The following is a 20,542-nucleotide window of genomic DNA, read 5'->3' as shown; positions in this document are numbered from 1 at the left end:
CCTGGTTTCCTTATGCCTCTTTGTGTTTAAACTAGTTGCACTTGGGTTTCTGACACCAGTGACCAGCAGGTTCCCAAGTGGGACAAAAAGCACTCAAGACCTATTTTATGTCACAAAGGGGACTTAATCAAAGTAGGATGCACAATGTGCAGAATGCACAACTTCAATGGTTTTTGTGATGGGAATTCATTCAGATTTGGCCTGCTTCTTTGTTTTGTTTTTTACTTTGCAGGCATTATACACTGAGCTTAGGAAAGCTCTAGTTTATTATTATTATTATTATTATTATTATCATTATTAAAATGGTGCTAAATTACTTATTAGTGATTCCTTGAAGTATGTCAAACACTTGACATGCATTATGTCATTTATGATTCCTAACCATTCTTTGAGCTGAGTGTAGCTACCCCCTTGAAGTGCTTAATTAACTTGGGCAAGGCATATAAGTAAGGAAGTATAAAATCCTGTCATTTAGCAGGATTTGAAACCTTGAGCAAGTCATTTGGCCACTCCGGGCCTCAGCTTCTTCCTGTGAAAAATTAGTTGAACTGGATGTTCACAATGATGTAGACTTGCAGAGAGATAGTTCAGACATCCCCAACCACAGTCATGCCAGGAAGCAAGTAAGAAACACCTGGGAAAAGAAAAAGAGCTTCCTAAGTGATGAATTCTCCTTTAAAATCCTGCCCCACCCCTTCCCTCTATCCATAATACTCCTTAATGTGAGCCTTTCAGATGTTAAAAAAAAAAAAAAAAAAAAAAAAAGGCAGCAACAACAAAAGTTCTAAATATCCCAGCAATGCGTTCATTAGCCTGACTTTCCATTACATGCTGACAGGGAAAGACAGTGGCCACATGGGGCAAGATCCTGGCTCTACCACTGTATTTGTTAGCTATTGCTGTGTAACAAGCCACTGCAGAACTCAGTGGCTTAAAAAATCAGGAGGCCCCAGGAATCCTTTACAAGAACAGGTTCTAAAATGACTGAGCAGGAGACAGATTACAGGGAGTGAAGAACGAACGGTGATGAGGACTTGTGAGGTCTACGACAAAGGGAAGGAGGGAGAGTACAGTAGCGTGACTGGTGGGTGATTTTGAGTTAGTAAACTAACAGGCTTCAGCACTTGCTAGCCTCAAGGTAAGGTACTAATCTTGAGGAAGCAATTGAAGGTACGAGAGAAGTTATAATCAGTGGAGTGTCCACGGGAGATGGAAAGAATGAGAACTGAGGGCACCACCAAAGGACTTGAACTTAGAAACCAGAAGAGAAGGGTCTTTATTTTGAAACATAAGGCGAGAAGAAAGTGCAGGTGGGGCTGAGGGTGGAAAAGGAGCACGTTTATCACCTATTATGATTAAGAGAATCATGAATTAAATAGAGTTGAGAGTTTCAACTTGTGCAGAGCCTAGATCTTAAACTCTGTAGTACTTTTTTCTTTCCGGTATTCCCACTTCTTTATTTTTGAATCATCTGTCCATTCTGAAAACACCTATCAACGGGCAGCTAACATCCTAGGCATGCATCATGCAGCAACTAAATGTCAAACAGAAACGAGTCCACGCGCCCTCTGTTTCATTAGCACCGTCTAGTGAAGTCACAAATCCTGTCCGAATTGAAATCTAAGCCACACCACCATCATGGGGTCTGTGCTTGCAGCTGTTTTCTTTTTGAATCTTGAAGGGCTGCGTTGTTACTACAGAACTAAGAATGCAGTCAGCTCCTCCTCACCACATTTCCAAATCTACTGTTTCTCACTTTTCTTCTTCCCCAATTTGTACCCTGTCTTCTGGTGCCTCCTACAATAACAGCAGATTAGCAACCAGGCTGGTAGAATAGTGAGATATTGTGAAACAGCAAACATACATTGCTTAATAATCATAAGCAGAGTTGGTCTTGGGGAACAGTAGTCACACACCATTGCAAGCTCACATTTCATTATTTGGTGTGTGTTACTTCACCAGCTGAAGATCTGGGGACAGGAAATCACAAATAGTGTGAATTCTGGAGGTGAGTTCTGGTTTATCTATTTTATTATTGATAAAGTCAGTCTTGTTTTGCTTCCAGTTCTGGGAAGAAGTCCTTGGGTCCTAGATACCAGGTTTTCTAGCTCAAGAATTGTAGGAAATTTTGTGTAGAATAGGATGGTGGGGAAGAGCCAGGATCTGGAATCGGACTACAGAGGTTTGAATCCTACTCTGCCATCACTGGCTGTTATTTGGGCAAATTCCTTAAGGCAGGTAAATGTTTATCTATCCCCATTCTTCTTCAATAAAATGGAAGTACCATAAGGGCACAAGCTTGGTGATTTCACTTCTGTATCCCTAGAACATTGCCTGGGAAATAGTGAGCACTTAGTAAATCTTTACTGAATAAGTAGACTTAATCTGAATGTGTGAATACTGCTTGCTGCATGAATTCTCTTTGTTCAGAGAATTACCCGCTGTGACAGAGAATGACCCCTCAACTTTTTGTTTCCCACAGCACCTAACCCAGGGTCTTGGACTGAAGTACAACAGGTATACATTGGGCTGCTTTTGAACTGAAACACAGCGCCCCCTAATTGAAGCATCCTTCTGTTCCTTCCTGGTGGACAGCTGAGGGGTTTGCAGGGGATCGAGAGAAAATGATGACACGGCTGAAGAACATCAACCCTCTCTCCTTGCCTCTGGCTCTTTTCTCCTTGGATTTTCCTCCTGTGGGGTGGTCCTAGACATTTTTCCTTAGGACTCTCCTTACCTTTCCAAGTCAATAAAACTGTTCCCTAGGTGATGAGACTCTTTCATAGCAATCAGGCACTAATCTCAGATTCCAATCCTGATTCCTCTGTCGCCAACCTGTGTAGCCCTCAGCAAGTCACGTCACCTATAAAAACAGGGCCAGCTCCACCCTCATTGTAAGGAGGATTCATTGAGGGACAGATGAGAGGGGAAGTGTGAAGGCACCATGAAAGGGATGACACAGGCAACAAGAGACTCGTTTCTTTATGAGATTTAGAGTATAAGAGCCTTGAGGAGCCATCACAAGTCAGTCTTTTGTAAGAGTGTGGCACACTCACCTCCAGAGAAACACATCCATCTCTATTACACAATGGAAAACTCGTGGTTCCTTTAGGACATGTTCCCTCGATCATTCCACACATATATATGAAGCCCTTTCATTATATCAAGCATTGTTTTAAGTCCAGAGAAAAGGTTAGGGAGGAAACCCAACTGTGTGGGTTTAGAGATTCTAGTGGTGGAGCCAGACATATAAACAGATAATGATCTCTGTGTGGTAAATGCAATGAGAGAGGAATTACCAGGATATTTGTAGTGTAAGAGCCTAGAGAAAGGACCCCTCACTGGAGGTGGGGAGGTGGTGTTGGTAGGAGGCTGGCTGTAATACCTGACATGTCTTGAAGAATAAGTAAGTATTCAGCAAACAGAATGAATGAAGGGTGCTTATCCCTTTCTATTTGCTGGTAAAGTTCCTGAAAGGCAGAACCCAAAAGGGAAATGAGTAGAGGAAGGGGGATATTTCATAGGGGAGTTACCAGCATTCAGTTTTGACAAAGCCAAATAGGATACTGCAGAGGAGAAAATGCAGTCAAAGAGCCAACTCAGAGTCTCCTGGTCAGGAGACACTGCACTTGCTTCTTTGAGGAGCTCATGTGTTATCCTGCTGGCGTGGGGAGTCATGGAGGAGAGCACTGACCAGGGCATTCCTCAGTGTAAATGGGGCACTCACTCTGGATGACACTTTGTCCTAGCGGTTGGCTAAATCACTGCAGACAAACCTGAAATTCATAGGTTCTCCATGCATCAGTCTAGGTCCCACCCCCAACAGTCCTCTGTGAATGATGACCCAGCGTCAGTCCACACAGGGGATGTTATTTTAATATTAGGGTGTTTTCTCCATTGAACCTGGACTCGGCTTCAGTCAGCCTCTCTCTCAGGGTAACTGTCCTGCCGCTCAAGCAGACCTGCTGAGCCTGTCACAGGCATTGCTGCTCACTTCCTTCCGTTCCAGGTACATTTGCCGAGGTGCAAGGCATCTTGCTAGATACTGAAGGGACCAGAAGAATAAAGTCAATCCCAGTCTAGTAATCTAGGAGATTCATGGTGGAGAATGATAATTACATTATTGACTTTGACCTAAGGTGAACTTTAAGGAATACATATTTTGCTCAGAGAAATCCTCCCATCTCTCACCACTGCCTGTACCCTGTGCATCCATTACTCTCATCATATTCTACAATTTCTCTATTTTTTAAAACAAATTATAATTTATAAAGCTCTTTTACTCATCATTTCATTTGATTATCATGTTTAGTATTGTGAAATACTAAACCTGGTATTATCAACCCATTTGACAAATACAGGCTGGCTGCACTGGAGTTCCTGGGCCCACCAATAGAGCGAGGGAAATAAATCCTCAGAACCAGAGCATCTCTCCGCCCTCTTCCACCTCCCCCTTCTCTTCCCTTCAAACTTCCCCTCTCCCTCTACTCCCCCCACCAACCCCCCCCCACACACACACACATCTCTATCTACATATCGCTATCTCTCATTTTCTCTGCTTAATCATAAGTCTGGCTCCTCGTAACTTGGCTTGGACATAGCTTAATTTGCCTTAACTTCAGCCTTGACTCCATATAATTTCAAAAGTCCAGTGTTCAATACCAGTTCATTTTGGTTTCTAAGTATATTAGTTCAAAATATCAAGAGAATACAAATGGCCCTATCTGGTTTGGCTCAGTGGATAGAGCTTCAGCCTGCAGACTGAAGGGTCTCGGGTTTGATTCCAGTCAAGGACACACGCCAGGGTTGTGGGCTCAGTCCCCAGTAGGGGGCATGCAGGAAGCAGCCAATCAATGATTCTCTCTCATCATTGATGTTTCTATCTCTCTCTCCCTCTCCCTTCCTCTCTGAAATCAATACAAATATATTTTTTTTAAAAAAAGAGAGAATATAATTGGCCCAAGTCACCTGCCTAGGAATGAACTGCTCTTGGGTAAACTAGGGTAATTATCCCTAGTTTAATTACCCAAATCTAGAAAGAACTGATTCCTATGCTATTAAAATTGGGCTAGCTAGGCCAGGTTTTTTGTTTGTTTGTTTGTTTGTTTGTTTTGTTTGTTTTTTGCCAGTGTTTTGAGAAGTCTTTGATGGGGGTGGTCTCCTCTCTGTGCTCATGGCACAAGGGATGCCCTAAAACATGCTTTCTACATAAACTATTAATTATAACTATTGTTTTCTATATTGAGAGTTTTGAGTATTACATATTGGTAAGCATTTTTTCATTGAGGTGAAATTCACATAACAAAATTATTTCATGTGTACAATTCAATGGCAATTAGCACATCCACAGCGTTGTGTGGTAAGCCTTTTGTAACCGTGTAAGCATGCAGATTTCCCATTTCTCCAATTTTCTTTTTTCCTTAAAAATGAAGTAATATCTATCTATATAAAACTCTAATATGCAAATCAACTGAATGGCAGAACAACCGTCAGTGGCGGAGGACAGGGTGGCACCAGGCCAGCCAAGTTGGATGCGAGCAGGGCCCCGATCACCCCACTGGTGGCCCCACAGATCGGCCCTGATTGCCAGCCAGGCCTACAGACCCTACCCATGCACAAATTTCATGCACTGGGCCTCTAGTATTTTCAGAATATAAGTAACTTAAAATCAATCAATCTGACTGTATAAGTGGCTTGTTATGCAGGAATTCCTGCTGTGAAAATTGTTGCAAATATAGCAGCAAGGGAGTAATTTACTTTTTTTTTTTTTTTTTTTTTTTTGGAAGAAAAAGTGGGAGGAAGAAAAGAACATTTCTTTATTCTTTGAAAGTGGCTTTCCTGACACTGTACAGGGCCCAAAGCCTCTCCTCTTCTCAGAATGACAGTCCCTTCAAGAGTAGAGCCCCTTTCTCCAGAAAGAGCCTGTGAGTCAGGTGCCTGCTCTGGAATCTCCCACAGGTGGTGGTGATTGGGAGGTTGCACTGGAGGCACTTTACCTCTGGTGTTTGGAGGGGATGGAGCCAAAGGGTGACGGCAGGAACTCATGGACACAGAGATGGTTTCTGTTACTATAGGGATGGATGATGCTGCCATGGCCCTTGGTCTGTCCCAGGAAGGCTAGGAAACACAGGAGACGGACTTCCTTGTCCTTAGCACACATGAAAAGTGCCTCAGGAAGAAAAGAGTGGCTCTGCTGAGATCTGCTGGGCACCCGCTGAGTTCTCACAATACAAAGACAGCCTAAGATCACAAATCACCTTGTAAGCATTGAGTCTGGATTTGCACCAGCTCAACCACTTACCAGGTGTTTGAGGCCAATTATTTAACATCTTTGAGCCCCAGTTTCTTCCACGATGCCTCTCTTGGTTTTACACTCCACTCCCAAGACTGACAATGCCAAGTTAGCAAAGACTCTTGTACGTTGCTCCTGAGGATATAAAATATTGCAACAACTTTAGAAAATAGCTTGGCCATTACATGAAAAGATAAACATACACCTACCATACACCCAGTCATTCATGCTTAGGTATTTACCCAAGAGAAATGAAAATGTATGTCCATACAAGGACTTGTAAATGAATTCTCACAACAGCTTTATTTGAAATAACACCAAACTGCAAATAACCCAAACATCCATAAACAGATGAATGGATAAATAAATTGAACTATATACATACAAATGGAACACTACACAGCAATAAAAAAACCATAGATACAACAAAGCAGATGAATCTCAAGATAAATAAGCTGACTGAAATGAGGCAGAACAAAAGGTAGAGACTGTATGATTCCATCTATAGAAAATTCAAATTTTTATAAATCCTATGTATAGAATATTCTGGAAAATTCAAAGAATTCAGTAGTGACAAAAGTAGATCAATGGTCACCTAGGGCTGGCTAGGCATAGGAGAAAAGGAGGAAGTGGGTAACAAAGGGCCATGGTGAAACTTTTGGAAATAGCACTTATGTTCATTGTCTGTGATGAGGTTTGATGGGCATATGCCTATGTCAATACTTATCAAACTTGAATATATGCACTTTATTGTGTACCATTCCCCAATAACTCTGTTTAAAAAACAAGTTCATGTAGGGCGCTCAGGTAAGAAATCTCAGCTACTGGTGATGTTTGTGATCTATCTAGAACTTAGTGGTCCTCAATCCTGACTGCATATTAGAATCACTAGGAAGTGTTAAACATATTTACTAGTATACTTGGCCCAGCCGGTATGGCTCAGTGATTGAGCATTGACCCATGAACCAAGAAGTTACTGGTTCGATTCCCAGTCAGGGCACATGCCCTGCTTGAGGGCTCGACCCCCAGTTGGGGGTGTCCAGGAGGCAGCCAATTAATGTTTCTATCACTCCATTCCTCTCTCAAAAAAAAAAAAAAATTATGCATGGGCACTCCCTATAGAGGAAGCTTTTATTTAATTGGTTTGGTATGTGACCTTGGCATCAATGTTTATTACAATCTCCTAGGTTATTCAAATGTGAACCCAGGGTTGAGATTCATGACTGTAGGTTAAGATATTGTATATACTGTTGTCAGTGAGTGCATTTGGGGAGGACAAAGAGGGGCAACACCCTGATCCAGGGAGAGAAACCCAGAGAACCACTTAAATGGGGAGAGAGCAGGCTTGGGTATAGAACAGGTGAAGCTGTCCAAGAAGCAATGGGGAAGGTAGAAAGAAAGGAGGAAAGTAGCGCTTGGTGCCACATGTATGCGAGGCTGATCTTGGCTCTGAGGATGGGAAGACAATAAAAATGGAAAGGAATTTTTATTGTTGGAATTCTGATGATAGAACAAGTAATTGGCCCAGGGCAGGCAATGCTGTTGTAGTTTGGGGTATCTTTCTAACACTTTAGCCATCTAGGAACTTCTAGATTCTTGCTGCTCCAAAAGTGATCCATGGCCTGACAGACTTCGCAATACCTGGGGGCTTGTTAGAAATGCAGCATCTCTGACCTCACCCCAGACCCACTGAATGAGAGTTTGGATTTTAACAAGACCCCAATTCATTCAGATGCACATTAAAGTTAGATAAGCACAGTCTAGATTTTAATAGAAAGACAGCAACATATTCATTAATGGAGATACATCTTCTCCTTTTAATAAGAGGATGTGTTACAGCAGAAGAAACCCTGGACTAAGAATCAGAGCTTGATTGTCTTGTCTCAGATCCTCCACAACCAGCTCTGTGGTCTTTCACATTCTCCTTAGTATTTTTCCAGCCTGAAGTGGCCTTTCATTCATTCATAGAGAGACATCTGACTTGAACCCTCAGTTCCTTCAGGTCTGTGCTTTGAAGAGAAATAAATCAGAGTAAGAAGGATAGGTGCTATTCTGCATAGGCTGCTCAGAGAAGATTTTCTGATATTTGAGCAGATGGCTGAAGCAACTGAGGGTTCCAGTCATGTAAATGAATATCTGTTAATGAATGTAAATGAATATCTGTTAATGAATAAAAGGGAACTTCAGGCTGGAAAACTAAAGGGGGAAAGAAAATAACATAAAGGCCATTCAAAGGGTCACGTTATAGTCAAAACATTTAATAGAATACTATGCAGACATTAAGAAAGGTGATATCTATTAGTACTTCATAGCATGGAAAATTTTCCTTAACAATTTCTTAAGTTTAAAACTAGCAAGTGTATAGTTTTTCTTATTGATATAAAGTGCTTGCCTGTGTGGAGGTAGGGGAGTGCAATGTATATAGAGAGAAATGTCTAGAAAATTACTCTCAAAATGTTCATAGTAGTGTTTTTTTGAATGGTTCAATTTGCAGTGAATTTTACATTCCTTTCAGACATACACAAAAATAAAGATGATCAAATGGTATTTATTACCTGTCTCACCATAATGTAAATTTATGAAAGTAGAAACTTTGCTTTGTTCATTAATCCATCCCTATTATCTGGGTACATAGTAGGTGTTTAATAAATATTTGTTGAATGAAAGAATGAACCAAAAAAAAGGAGAAAATGCAGAGCCTATACAGGGACCAAATAATAGTTTATAGGCATGCAGGGGGCAATGGAGATACTGTAGACATCTGAGCAGGAACCTGAATCACAGCATAAAACTTTGGACTTTATTTTTCAGGAAATGAGTAGCACCTGCTCACTGAGATGAAGGGGTGGTGGATGGATATGGTGTGATTTATCAACCATAACCTGGAGAATGTCTTTCTCTATTGCTTGCTGGAAGGAAGGAAGGAAGGAAGGAAGGAAGGAAGGAAGGAAGGAAGGAAGGAAGGAAAGAAGGAAGGAAAGAGAAAAAAGAAAAGAAAAGAGTAAAAGAAATAATCTCCATGAATAAACAAGATACTCAGATGTCTCCTTTGGGGCTGCTAATTGATGGAGAATTTGGAGCCAGCTAAGGCTCCAGGGCTTGACAGTCACTTGCTGGTTGACAGAGGCCTTGAAAATGTTTTCATTTCCCTGTTCCAATCTGCACGCAACCATCTGCTGCGCTGATTCCCAGAGAGGCTGCCATGGGGGGGAAGGAATATAAATGGTCCAGGAAGCCAGAAACTCACTCATGCCTACACAAGATAGACTCCCAGCCAAGAGGAATCTTCCTTCTGACAGTTTGTCTTCAGTACTTGGCACTTTTTATACCAAGCCTTATGTGGGCAAAGCTTTATGTGGGCAAGCACAGGTCACTGAGTTGAGTCTATTTGACCTCAACATGTGGAAAAAATACTGTGCGCTGTCTCAGAGAGAAGTGCTTTGAGAAGTGCTTAATTATTACTGAAGATAACTTTCCTGATATTCACTCCATCTCCTTCACTCCAACTCCACCAGCAGACGAGTGGTTTTCTTTAAATGCAAGTGCTACCCCATTGCTCTTCCACTCCAAACCCTTCACTGGCTCTCTATTGCCCTAAGATAGTGTTCAAAGTCCCTGGCATGGCTTTTGAGGTCTGCCTATCTCCCAGGCATATCTACCTTGGGCCACTCTGTCCCTTGCCCAATATGTGCCAGCCCTGTGACCTTCCTTCACCTCAAAGATATCATCCTCCTTCCTAACTCAGACCTTTTTCTACACAATTCTTTGGCCTTGGGATTGTACTCCCCTCTTCAGTAACCCGGTCAGCTCCCACACATCCTTCATATTATGGTATAATATGGGACACCATCATCAGAGCAGGCTGGGGAAATGGAATGGGGTTCTCACAGCATTCACTTGGTACTCCTTTACCATATCACACAGTTATTTGGTGAACATTTGTTTTCCCCACTGGACAGAGCAAGTTGGTTCCAGCGCAGTGCTGGCCTGCAACCCTACTTAAACTTTCCTTTTTCAGCACTACTGTCATCCTATGACGTCAGTAGGTTATAAATGAGTTCAATGAGAGAAAGCTGAGATTGCTAGGGCGATAGCTGGAGGGCACTGTGAGGTTGTTAGTCAGTTCATACTGCCATACAAAACATTAGACTGGGTGACTTAAACCACAGAAAGTTATTTCTCAGATTTCTGGAAACTGGAAGTTCAAGATCAGGGTGCCAGGATGGTTGATTTCTGGTGAGAGCACTCTCCCAGCCTTGTAGAGGGTTGCCTTCTCTCTGAGTTCCCACACAGTGGGATGGGAGCCCAGGGTGATGGCAGGAGTGCTACTGAGGTCACTCTATACTAGTAAGGACACTAAACCCATCACAAGGCCCTATCTCTAAATACCATCACATTGGGGGTTAGAAATTCAACATAGAAATTTGGGGGAACACCAGTCATATCATAGCAGGAGTTAAGCAAAGATTTTTTATGGTGGAAAGTCCTGAGCAGGCTTTATGCTGATGCCAGAAGAAAAGAGAGGGATGAAGCTTCAGGAGAGTGGGCATAGAAGGTGGAGGAAAGACTCAGAGCACCGATGGAGACAGGGGCTTGGTTTAGGAGGGCAAACCGCTCCCACTCGAACCTGTATAAAAGAGCAGGGGGCCTGTGCAGCACCACGTGGCCTTTTCTGTAAGGAGCAAGGAGCTAAGACAGCTCCCAGCTAATGGTTTCTTATATCTTGCGTCCCTTTTGAAGCGATGTGCAAGGGCATCAGTGGTGGGGCTTGCATGGTTTGAGGACAAGGCAAAGGTCTGTGGAGAATAGAGAGCTGAGTCAGGACACACTGCCCAACGTACGACGGATCAGGAGAGCGTGTTCACCTTGAATGTTTGCAGTCCCTGGGTGCCTGGTGCTATCAGATGTTTCTCCACCATCATTCAGCATCTGCAGTGGGAAGCAGATAGGGAGGACAGCGGTCTTGACCCAGAGCTGGGGACATGGTGGAAAGCAGGCAGGGGACTGAGAACATTCACTAGAAAGTGCTGACAGGAGGGACATGTGTCAGAGATGGGAAGGCACTGGTTGACAGGGAGAAAGTAAAGAGCGGGAGAACTTCTGGGTAAAGGGAGAGCAGGCCAAGCGGGGTAAGCAGCCTCCCTTGCAAAATCCCCTCTTCACAGGCCTTTCCTTGCAGGTGCCCCAGCGCTGATTCCCTAGGTATCCTTTCCCTCTCTCTCCCCTCTCTTTTGACCTGTCAGCGCTTCACATCCTGAAGCTCTTTGGGACTGATACAGAGACAGAAAAGATAGAGTGAGCAAGAAGCTGATAAAGAGGGGTCGCACAAGCCATTTCAATCACGGAATTCGGGTGACATTGGCATTTATCTGATATGCAGCTTCTGCTCCTGGCTCCCAAGATTGACTGAAAATCTTTGCCCTCTAACAACCATGTTGTGGAGACCTTTGGAAAAATCCTCTTTTAGGGTCTTCTTTAGGGCCAGCACTGCCACATAAGCAGTTTCCCTTTTTACTGGAAAGGTTGGGACTAATAGTTATAACTATTGTTCTCCAGCAAGAATTGCCAAGATTAGAAAATGCCCCAAGACAGTCTTACTCACTCACGCAGACATCACTAATAGATCATGACACTTTTTATTGCAGATGCCAGAGAGAATTCATTGTCCAAACTGGGACACCTTGGAGAGTAGAAGGGGATACTAAAAATAATTAAATGTAAAATTATTGAAGATTTTATTTATTGACTGTTTGATTTATCTTATTGGTGGAACTATAAAATAGTTCTATTCTCAAACTATTTTCAGAGTTCTTTCTAAAAGTAAAGTTTGTGTAGATTAAATCAAAATAAAGAGAATATATACTGATTTTTTGAATGTTTTAAAAATAAATAGGAAAATTATTCTTGGTAAATATTTATTTAATTGGGCTTTTTTAGGCCATATCTATCTTTAATACTATACTGCTGATATTTTTATAAAGAATACATTTTTGAAATATAATCTAGTCTTCATTTTAAATAAAATTACCCACAGTCTCCTTGTGTGTTGCATTTGTGGTTAATAAATTTGCAATTTTTGACATTTTTATATTGTTCCTTCTAGTGAAGTCAGAGCAAATTCTGAGAAAAAGGAGGATTTTTTTTCCTGTTACTTTTTTTCTTATTGAAATGTTTAACTCCAGCCCAAATATTTTTACAGATTCTGTTGCTTTGTTCCTATTCTTTGACAAACATTTTTATCACAAAAATTGTCAAATAAGTTGACCCTCTGATTCTTTTGAATGCTTTACCTTATCTAGATCTTAGAAAATAGTAGACCTTATCAATTTATTCCATCAAAAGATTCAACCCAAACTTTGAGATATCCTAAAGATAAATTATGGAACTTCAAAATTAAATCTACACATTTTTTAGCTCTCCTTATGTAATTTGTTCAGCTTCTCCCTCTGTTTTTCTAGGGATATGTTTTATTTTCCCATCACAAGCTTTGTTTTCAGGGGGTTTGCACAGCACTTCAAAAGCTGTTTGGTTTTTAGGGGCTTTGATATTCCATTGGCTGACTACTCTGATTAAAGATGGCAACTGATTTTAAGCAAGAGGCAATCAAATATGGATGGCTTGTTTATAATCCCATTTGACATTTTAGAACACTAGAGTGATTTACAAAGTAATTCTTCAAAAGCACAAGCATTTCTGAAATCCAGTTGATGATGGGCAGCAAAGAGAGAAAGTGAATATTACCATTTTGAGACATTTTATTTATGTCTCAGTTATTCAGTGTGTGTGTGTGTGTGTGTGTGTGTGTGTGTGTGTGTGTGTGTGTAATGTAAAATTCGGCAACGTATCTTCTACTTTAATTGACAGACTGTCACAACTTCTTTGGATGAATTGTCCAAAATCAATGTATATGAAAATCAATTCCAAGTTCTGCTATCTATTCCATAGGATCCATAATTTAGCAAGAACATTGTTTTTAGCATGACACTTTGCTTCATCAACATTATACTTGTATTATCACTCCAAAATTAATACCTTTAACTTAATGGGGAACATTTTTTTAATATATTTTATTGATTTTTTTACAGAGAGGAAGGGGAAGGGATAGAGAGTTAGAAACATCGATGAGAGAGAAACATCGATCAGCTGCCTCCTGCACACCCCCTCCTGGGGATGTGCCCACAACCAAGGTACATGCCCTTGACCAGAATCGAACCTGGGACCCTTTAGTCTTCAGGTCGACGCTCTATCCACTGAGCCAAACCAGTTTGGGCATTAATGGGGGACATTTTAACCAAAAGTACAATTACTCATCCTCAATAATGTAAGATATTTCACTACAGCAAAATGACTTCTAAAAGCTTTATTTCAATTCCATCCATTGAATGAAAACACCTGAGCCCATTAGTGAGATTAACCAAACATTTCTTAAAAGTATCTGCTAGCACTGATATAAAATTGGCCTCATTCTTCTGTATTCCAAGATTTTCTTCTGACAGTGAAGCTGACACAGAAACAGCTTTAATGAATTTCGTGTGCATGTGCAAGAAACCACAGTATCCAAAAAGAGTAAGATTAATGTAGGAGAACAATTATTTTATTTAATCGAAACCCGTGCTTCACAAGCTGAAATGTAACCGCACCTTCTGCAATGTTACGCGTTGTCAGCGTGGGCACAGTCTTCTTAAAATAATTACTAGCCTGCATAGATTTAGAGCAGAATTAAAAGCTTCTGACCATTGTAACAAGTGATCCCATTATGCTCTACGGGAGGGAAGCTCAGCCTCTCTTTCCTGCACTTATTGCAAGTGTTCCTAATCGATCATTTTCCCCATTTCCCAAGACTTGCTCCTGGCAGCCTGGTGGCTTCATGCATCTTGAAGACTGGTGAGAGCCAGGGCACAACTGGGGGAGAAAAAAAACTTCATTATTTTTCCCACCAAATATTTTTCCCACCTGAGACGGGAAGGAGCTGGCTTTCCCTAACAGCACAAGTCAGAGCCCACTATTTTTTTTTTCTAATCCAAACGCACTTCTCTTTATTCAAACCAGGGTCAAACTGGTCAGTGGGAATGCCCTGAAGCTACATGCGCGGAAATAGGCTGACAAGACCTCCTGGTCCTTGATGCAGTTGGACGGGGGTTGGTTGCCAGCAGAGCCAGGCAGGTGCAGCCCCCAGGTGCACTTGCAGACACAGCCAGGCAGATCAATCGACAAAAGCAAGGAATAAACAAAAACGAAACACACTCAGTAGATTTCCTTTTTTAGCTCCAGAGTTTCTGGACCAACGAGTCCCAACCCTCAAAGCCAGGAGTACGGGGACCAAAAATGCCCCTCATTTCCACCAGTGCCGACAGAAACCCTGTTTTAAATTAAAAAGTAAGCCAGTATGAGGAGAAACCAAGATGGTGGCATAGGTAAGCACCTAAACTGCTGCCTCGCACAACAATTTCAAAACTACAACTAAAAGACAGAACAGACACCATCCAGAACCACAGGAAAGCTGGCTGAGTGAAAATTCTACAACTAGAAGGAAAGAGAAAAGCTCACAGAGAATTGGAGCTACGGCAAAGGGTCTTTGTGTGCGCAGAGAGGAAGGGCGGCTGAGAGCCTGGCTGACTTTCTCTGGTGGAAGGGGGAAGGAAGCCCCCGACCGCACTAAACCCCAGTTCTGACTGCACTGAACCCCAGTTTTGGGCGAGCCCCTGGGGACCCACGCTTTTACGAGGGGGAGTCTGGACTCTCATGCGGAGACTCAGGAGCTGGGGAAGGCAGAAGTCTGAAGGCGCGAGCGTGCCAGTGCGCACAAAGGCTGCGGAAGTTGCCACAGGCTTTCCCTAGTGGAAGGGAGTCGGAGGCTCCTGACTGCACTGAGCCCCAGTTCTGACTGCACTGAACCCCAGTTCCAGGCGAGCCCCTGGGGACCCACGCTCTTGTGGGGGGAATCTGGACTCGAGAGCTGGGGAAGGCAGAGGTCTGAAGGCGTGCACGTGCGCGCAAGGGCAAGGCTGACTGGAAGCCAAGACTGAGACTCCACCCCATCCAAGCTGAGCACAGAGGCTATTGCAATTTGGCAAGTCTAATCCTATAAGGCTGTCTCCAGCACCGAACTTCTCCCAGCATAGACACAGCTGATCCTTACAGCCAACTGGCCTGGAGGTCAATTCTTCCCAGTGATACCAACAACAATAAAGACTTAATTACAACAAGGCTGTACACACAGTCCACAAAGGGGTGCACCAAGAGTGTCCACCTCAGGTTAACTGGGGAGGCAGACCCACTGGGCTATATTGGAAACCTAGCACACAAATCTACCCTACCAACTCAGGGAAGCAGTGAAAATGCGGCGTGAAAGAAACAGAACACAAACGAAAGAAATGGAGGAAAACAAATGACTGGATATAGAATTCAAAACCACGGTTATAAGGCTGTTCAAGAATATCCTAGAAAAGGCCGATAAATATAACGAGACCCTTGAAGATATGAAAAAGGACCAACTAGAAATTAAACATACACTGACTGAAATAAAAAATATTATACAGAGACCCAAAAACAGACTAAAGGAACACAAGAATCAAGTCAAAGAATTGAAATACAAAGAAGCAAAAAACACTCAACCGAAAAAGCAAAAAGCAAAAAAAAAATCCAAAAAGTTGAAGATAGTGTAAGAAGACTCTGGGACAACTTCAAGCGTACCAACATCAGAATTATGGGGGTGCCAGAAGAAGAGAGAGAGCAAGATCTGAAAACCTGTTTGAAGAAATAATGACCGAAAACTTCCCCCACCTGGTGAAAGAAATAGACTTACAAGTCCAGGAGGCCCACAGAACCCCAAACAAAAGGAATCCAAAGAGGACCACACCAAGACACATCATAATTAAAATTCCAAGAGCAAAAGACAAAGAGAGAATATTAAAAGCAGCAAGAGAAAAACAGTTAATTACCTACAAGGGAGCACCCATACGACTGTCAGCTGATTTCTCAACAGAAACTATGCAGTCCAGATGGGAGTGGCAAGAAATTTTTAATGTGATGAATAGCAAGAACCTACAACCAAGATTACTCTACCCAGCAAAGCTATCATTCAGAATTGAAGGGCAGATAAAGAGCTTCACAGATAAGAAAAAGCTAAAGGAGTTCATCACCACCAAACCAGTATTATATGAAATGCTGAAAGGTATTCTTAAAGAAGAGGAAGAAGAAAAAAGTAAAGATAAAAATTATGAACAACAAATACATATCTATCAACAAGTGAACCTAAAAATCAAGTGAATTAAAAACCTGAGGAACAGAATAATCTGGTGAATATAATAGAATCAGGGGCATAGAAAGGGAGTGGACTGATAATTCTCAGGGGGAAAGGGGTATGGGGGGTTCATGAAGAGACTGGACAAAAATCATACACCTATGGATGAGGACAGTGGGGGGGAGGTAAGGGCAGAAGGTGGGGTGGGAACCGGGTGGAGGGGAGCTATGGGGGGAAAAAGGAGAAACAATTGTAATAATCTGAATAAAGATTTATTAAAATAAAAAAAAAGAAAAGAAAAAAAAAGTAAGCCAGTATACAGTGTAGAAAATTTCTCTTAAAAATATGACAATTTGTAAATGTACATTTTTTTCTTTAACATAAAAGTTTACAATATACGTTAAAACAAAAGGCTCAGGAAAATAATTTCAAAAAAAAAAAAAAAGGAAGAAAAAGAAACCTGAAGTTTTGAATTAAAGCTGAAGACTTTTTAAAACCCTGTTGTTGAACCAGTGACTTATTTTTTTTATTGTGCTATTGGGTTAGAGAAAGAAATATGTTTTAAAACTTCAGTTCAGACACCGCAGCCGCCTCCAAAAGCCTCACGTCTGCCCCTCCCCCCAGGGTTGAATCGCGATTTTCCTGCCAAGTTTGTGATTGTCACGAGTTCACAAGCTGCTGGGCAGCAGACCACACACACGGGATGGTCGAAATATCCACCCAAGCCATGTGCACCTCGGGGAATGCAGCCGGAGAGGACAGAAGGCTGGCAGAAAGGACCCGGGAACGATAACAGTTAGTTAATCAAATGAGATATTTGTTGGTGGAATTCCTCACAATGCGGTGAGACAGAGCTCAGGGAATACTTCAAGAAGTTCGGAGTGGTCACAGAAGTGGTCATGATCTACGACGCAGAAAAGCAGAGGCCTCAAGGTTTTGGATTTATTACTTTCGAGGACGAACAATCAGTGGACCAGGCTATCAACATGCATTTTCACGATATTATGGGCAAAAAAGTGGAGGTTAAACGGGCTGAGCCTCGCGACAGTAAAAGTGCCTGGACAGCCAGGGGCCAGCCTGTGGGGCAGCCGCGTCATGCCCAGTGCCCGCCAATGGCTGGGCAGGCCAGCCCCCACCTATGTGGCAGCAAGGATATGGCCCACAAGGAATGGGGTGCCAGCAGGACAGGCAATTGGTGGCTACGGACCGCCCCCTGCGGGAAGAGGAGCTCCCCCACCACCCCCGCCATTCTCCTCTTACATTGTGTCCACCCTCCTGGAGGGTTTCCTCATCCACAGGGCTTCCCACAGGGCTACGACACCCCCCACCCCTCCCCCAAATTCAGTTTTGGCTATAGGCCTCCACCTCCACCGCCAGATCAGTTTGGCCACCAGTGGTCCCCCCTCCACCTGCCACTCCTGGAGCAGCAACTCTGGCCCTCCCGCCTCCCTCTCAGGCTGCCCCGGATATGAGCAAGCCCCCAACGGCACAGCCAGACTTCCCTCTAGTCAGTATGGCCTGGGTACCTATTCTCAAGACCCAGCGGGCTTCGGGCCCATACTTTGTTTACACTCTTATGGTCAGGCTGAGCAGTGATATGGCCTCAGTGGTCGGCAAACTCATTAGTCAACAGAGCCAAATATCAACAGTACAACGATTGAAATTTCTTTTGAGAGGCAAATTTTTAAACTTAAACTTCTTCTAACGCCACTTCTTCAAACTAGACTCGCCCAGGCCATGGTATTTTGTGGAAGAGCCACACTCAAGGGGCCAAAGAGCCGCATGTGGCTCACGAGCCGCCGTTTGCCGACCACGGGCCTAGGTTATGGACAGGACTTGAACGGCTTTGGGCAGGGTTTCTCAGACCCCAGCCAGCAGCCCCCGTCCTATGGGGGCCCCTCAGTGCCAGGCTCCGGGGCCCCCCTGCTGGTGGAAGTGGCTTTGGATGAGGTCAGAACCACAATGTTCAAGGATTCCACCCCTACCGACGCTAGCTAGCTGGTGCCACGCAGGCGGCTAGATGGCAGAGCCCACTTTTTTGTTGTCTGTGTGTGTTTTCCCCCCAGCAAGTGCTTTGCATGCTTTGTTGGGAATAGAGACGGGTTATAGCTGGTCATCTTTCAGTTTTGCCACGCGTTAAGGAGAGAACTCTGCTCGCTGAACATGCATCGCACATGCTACTAGACAAGACCCTGGCAGAAGCTGTAAGTGCCAAGTGCAGGTCTGACAGCTCCACCTCAGTTTCCTTTAACACAACTGTTAAATGTCACATTCCTACAAGATAAAATACCCAGGACAAGTGCAAATGCAGCAGGAGGAATCAGTGCTGTGGCAGGCAAAGGGAACACGTTGTCACCCCAATGACCTTTCTCAGCCCAGTCTTACTGGTTGCTCCTAACTGCCCCCCTGCCGGCCTGGTCACTGGGAGCTGGTGCCACATGATGGGAGTTGACCCACAGGATGAAACTCCCTGGCTTTCTGGGACTCTAGACTGTCTCTGAGTGTCATCTCCTTGGTTCTATTCTGTTCACAGGGAGCCAAGTCTCTATATTCTCAGTGTTTTTACACCAGGATTAGAAGTGTTCTTTTTTTTTTTATTCTCATCTGAGGATATGTTTATTGATTTTAGACAGAGAGGATAGGGGGCAAAAAGAAAGAGAGAGCAAAACATCGAATGGTTGTTTCTTATACATGCTGAGGATCAAACCCAAAACCTAAGTATGTGCCCTGACCTGGAACCAAACCTGAAATCCTTTGTTGTATGGGACGATGCCCCAACCTACTGAGCCACCAGCCAGTGCTGGAAGTGTTTCTAATTAGATTGTGGGGGTTCAATGCTCTCCATTTCCTGTCAGTCACAGATCCTAGGCCATGTGTGAGGAGGCCATGCCCGACACTCCATGCACTTCTGCTCCACCAACTGAGTCATATGCTCCCAAATCTGTCTCTGCCAAATTGCACTTGTTATTGTAACTACTTAAAAATTGCATAAGTTGATGAAATGTGATTGCAAAAAGAGAATCACTATTTCTTAGAAAACTACAGTGAATTCTTTGGAAAGACTCAATAAAGGCAAGTCACTAAAAAGCTCATTAACTTAGATAAGGGTAAAACCAGTGTCAAAATTGGATAAAGAAATTTGCCCAAAGCCACACAGTTCCAGCTGCAGAACTAGAATGCAAGCCCAAGAACCTCATCAGTGCAGGAATAAACCCAAACCGACACCTAGTTTCAATCATTAAGTCTGCCAGTGTAAAACAAACTGTCAACCAGTTATTTCATCTTTTATGGTGAGTTGCCTGAAGGGCAATTAGTAGTGTGGTGGGAATGTCTGCAGTGAGAATGCTTACAGCAAAGATGTTTATGAAAAGACTAGAGGCCTGGTGCACGAAATTCGTGCATGGGGGGAGGGGTCTCCTCAGCCCAGCCTGCACCCTCTCCAATCCGGGACCCCTCAGAAGATGTCTGACTGCCGGTTTAGGCCTGATTTGGGCCTAAACCGGCAGTCGGACATACCTCTCACAATCCTGCACTGCTGGCTCCTAATCACTCACCTGCCTTCCTGCCTGGTCGCCCCTAACTGCCCCCTCCTGCTGGCCTGATCAGCCCTCACTGCCTCTGCCTGCTGGCCTGATTGCCCCTAACTGCCCCCCGCCCCCCGTGCCAGCCTGGTCACCCCCAACTTCCCCCTCCCTGCCAGCCTGGTTGCTCCTAACTGCCCCCCTGCCGGCCTGGTCACCCCCAACTGCATGCCCCTGCCAGCTTGGTCACCCCTAACTGCCCCCCCCACCAGCCTGGTTGCCTCTTACTGCCCCCCCCCCGACAGCCTGATAGCCCTCAACTGCCCCCCTCTGCCAGCCTGGTTGCCCCTAAATGCCCCCCCACTGGCCTGGTAGCCCCATGCAGCCTGCTGTTCAGTCGTTTGGTTGTCCCTCACTAACCCCCCTGCCGGCCTGGTCACCCCACACAGCCTACTTGTTCAGTTGTTTGGTCGTCCCTCACTAACC

At 43.7% G+C, this 20,542-nt stretch overlaps 1 pseudogene across 1 annotated transcript; it reads left to right on the top strand.

Moving 5' to 3' along the window:
• The first annotated feature begins 1,026 nt into the window (after positions 1-1,026).
• Positions 1,027-18,529, top strand: LOC308241302 (DAZ-associated protein 1-like; annotated as a pseudogene). The gene is made up of 3 exons: positions 1,027-1,084; positions 17,203-18,114; positions 18,358-18,529. The product of its transcript is annotated as a DAZ-associated protein 1-like (transcript).
• Positions 18,530-20,542: the final 2,013 nt, after the last annotated feature.

The sequence above is a fragment of the Plecotus auritus genome (assembly GCF_963455305.1).
Source record: "Plecotus auritus genome assembly, chromosome: 2".
NCBI classification, from domain to species: Eukaryota; Metazoa; Chordata; class Mammalia; order Chiroptera; family Vespertilionidae; genus Plecotus; species Plecotus auritus.
The sequence above is the reverse complement of the archived record's forward strand: the minus strand, read 5'-3'. Positions and strand labels throughout refer to the sequence as shown.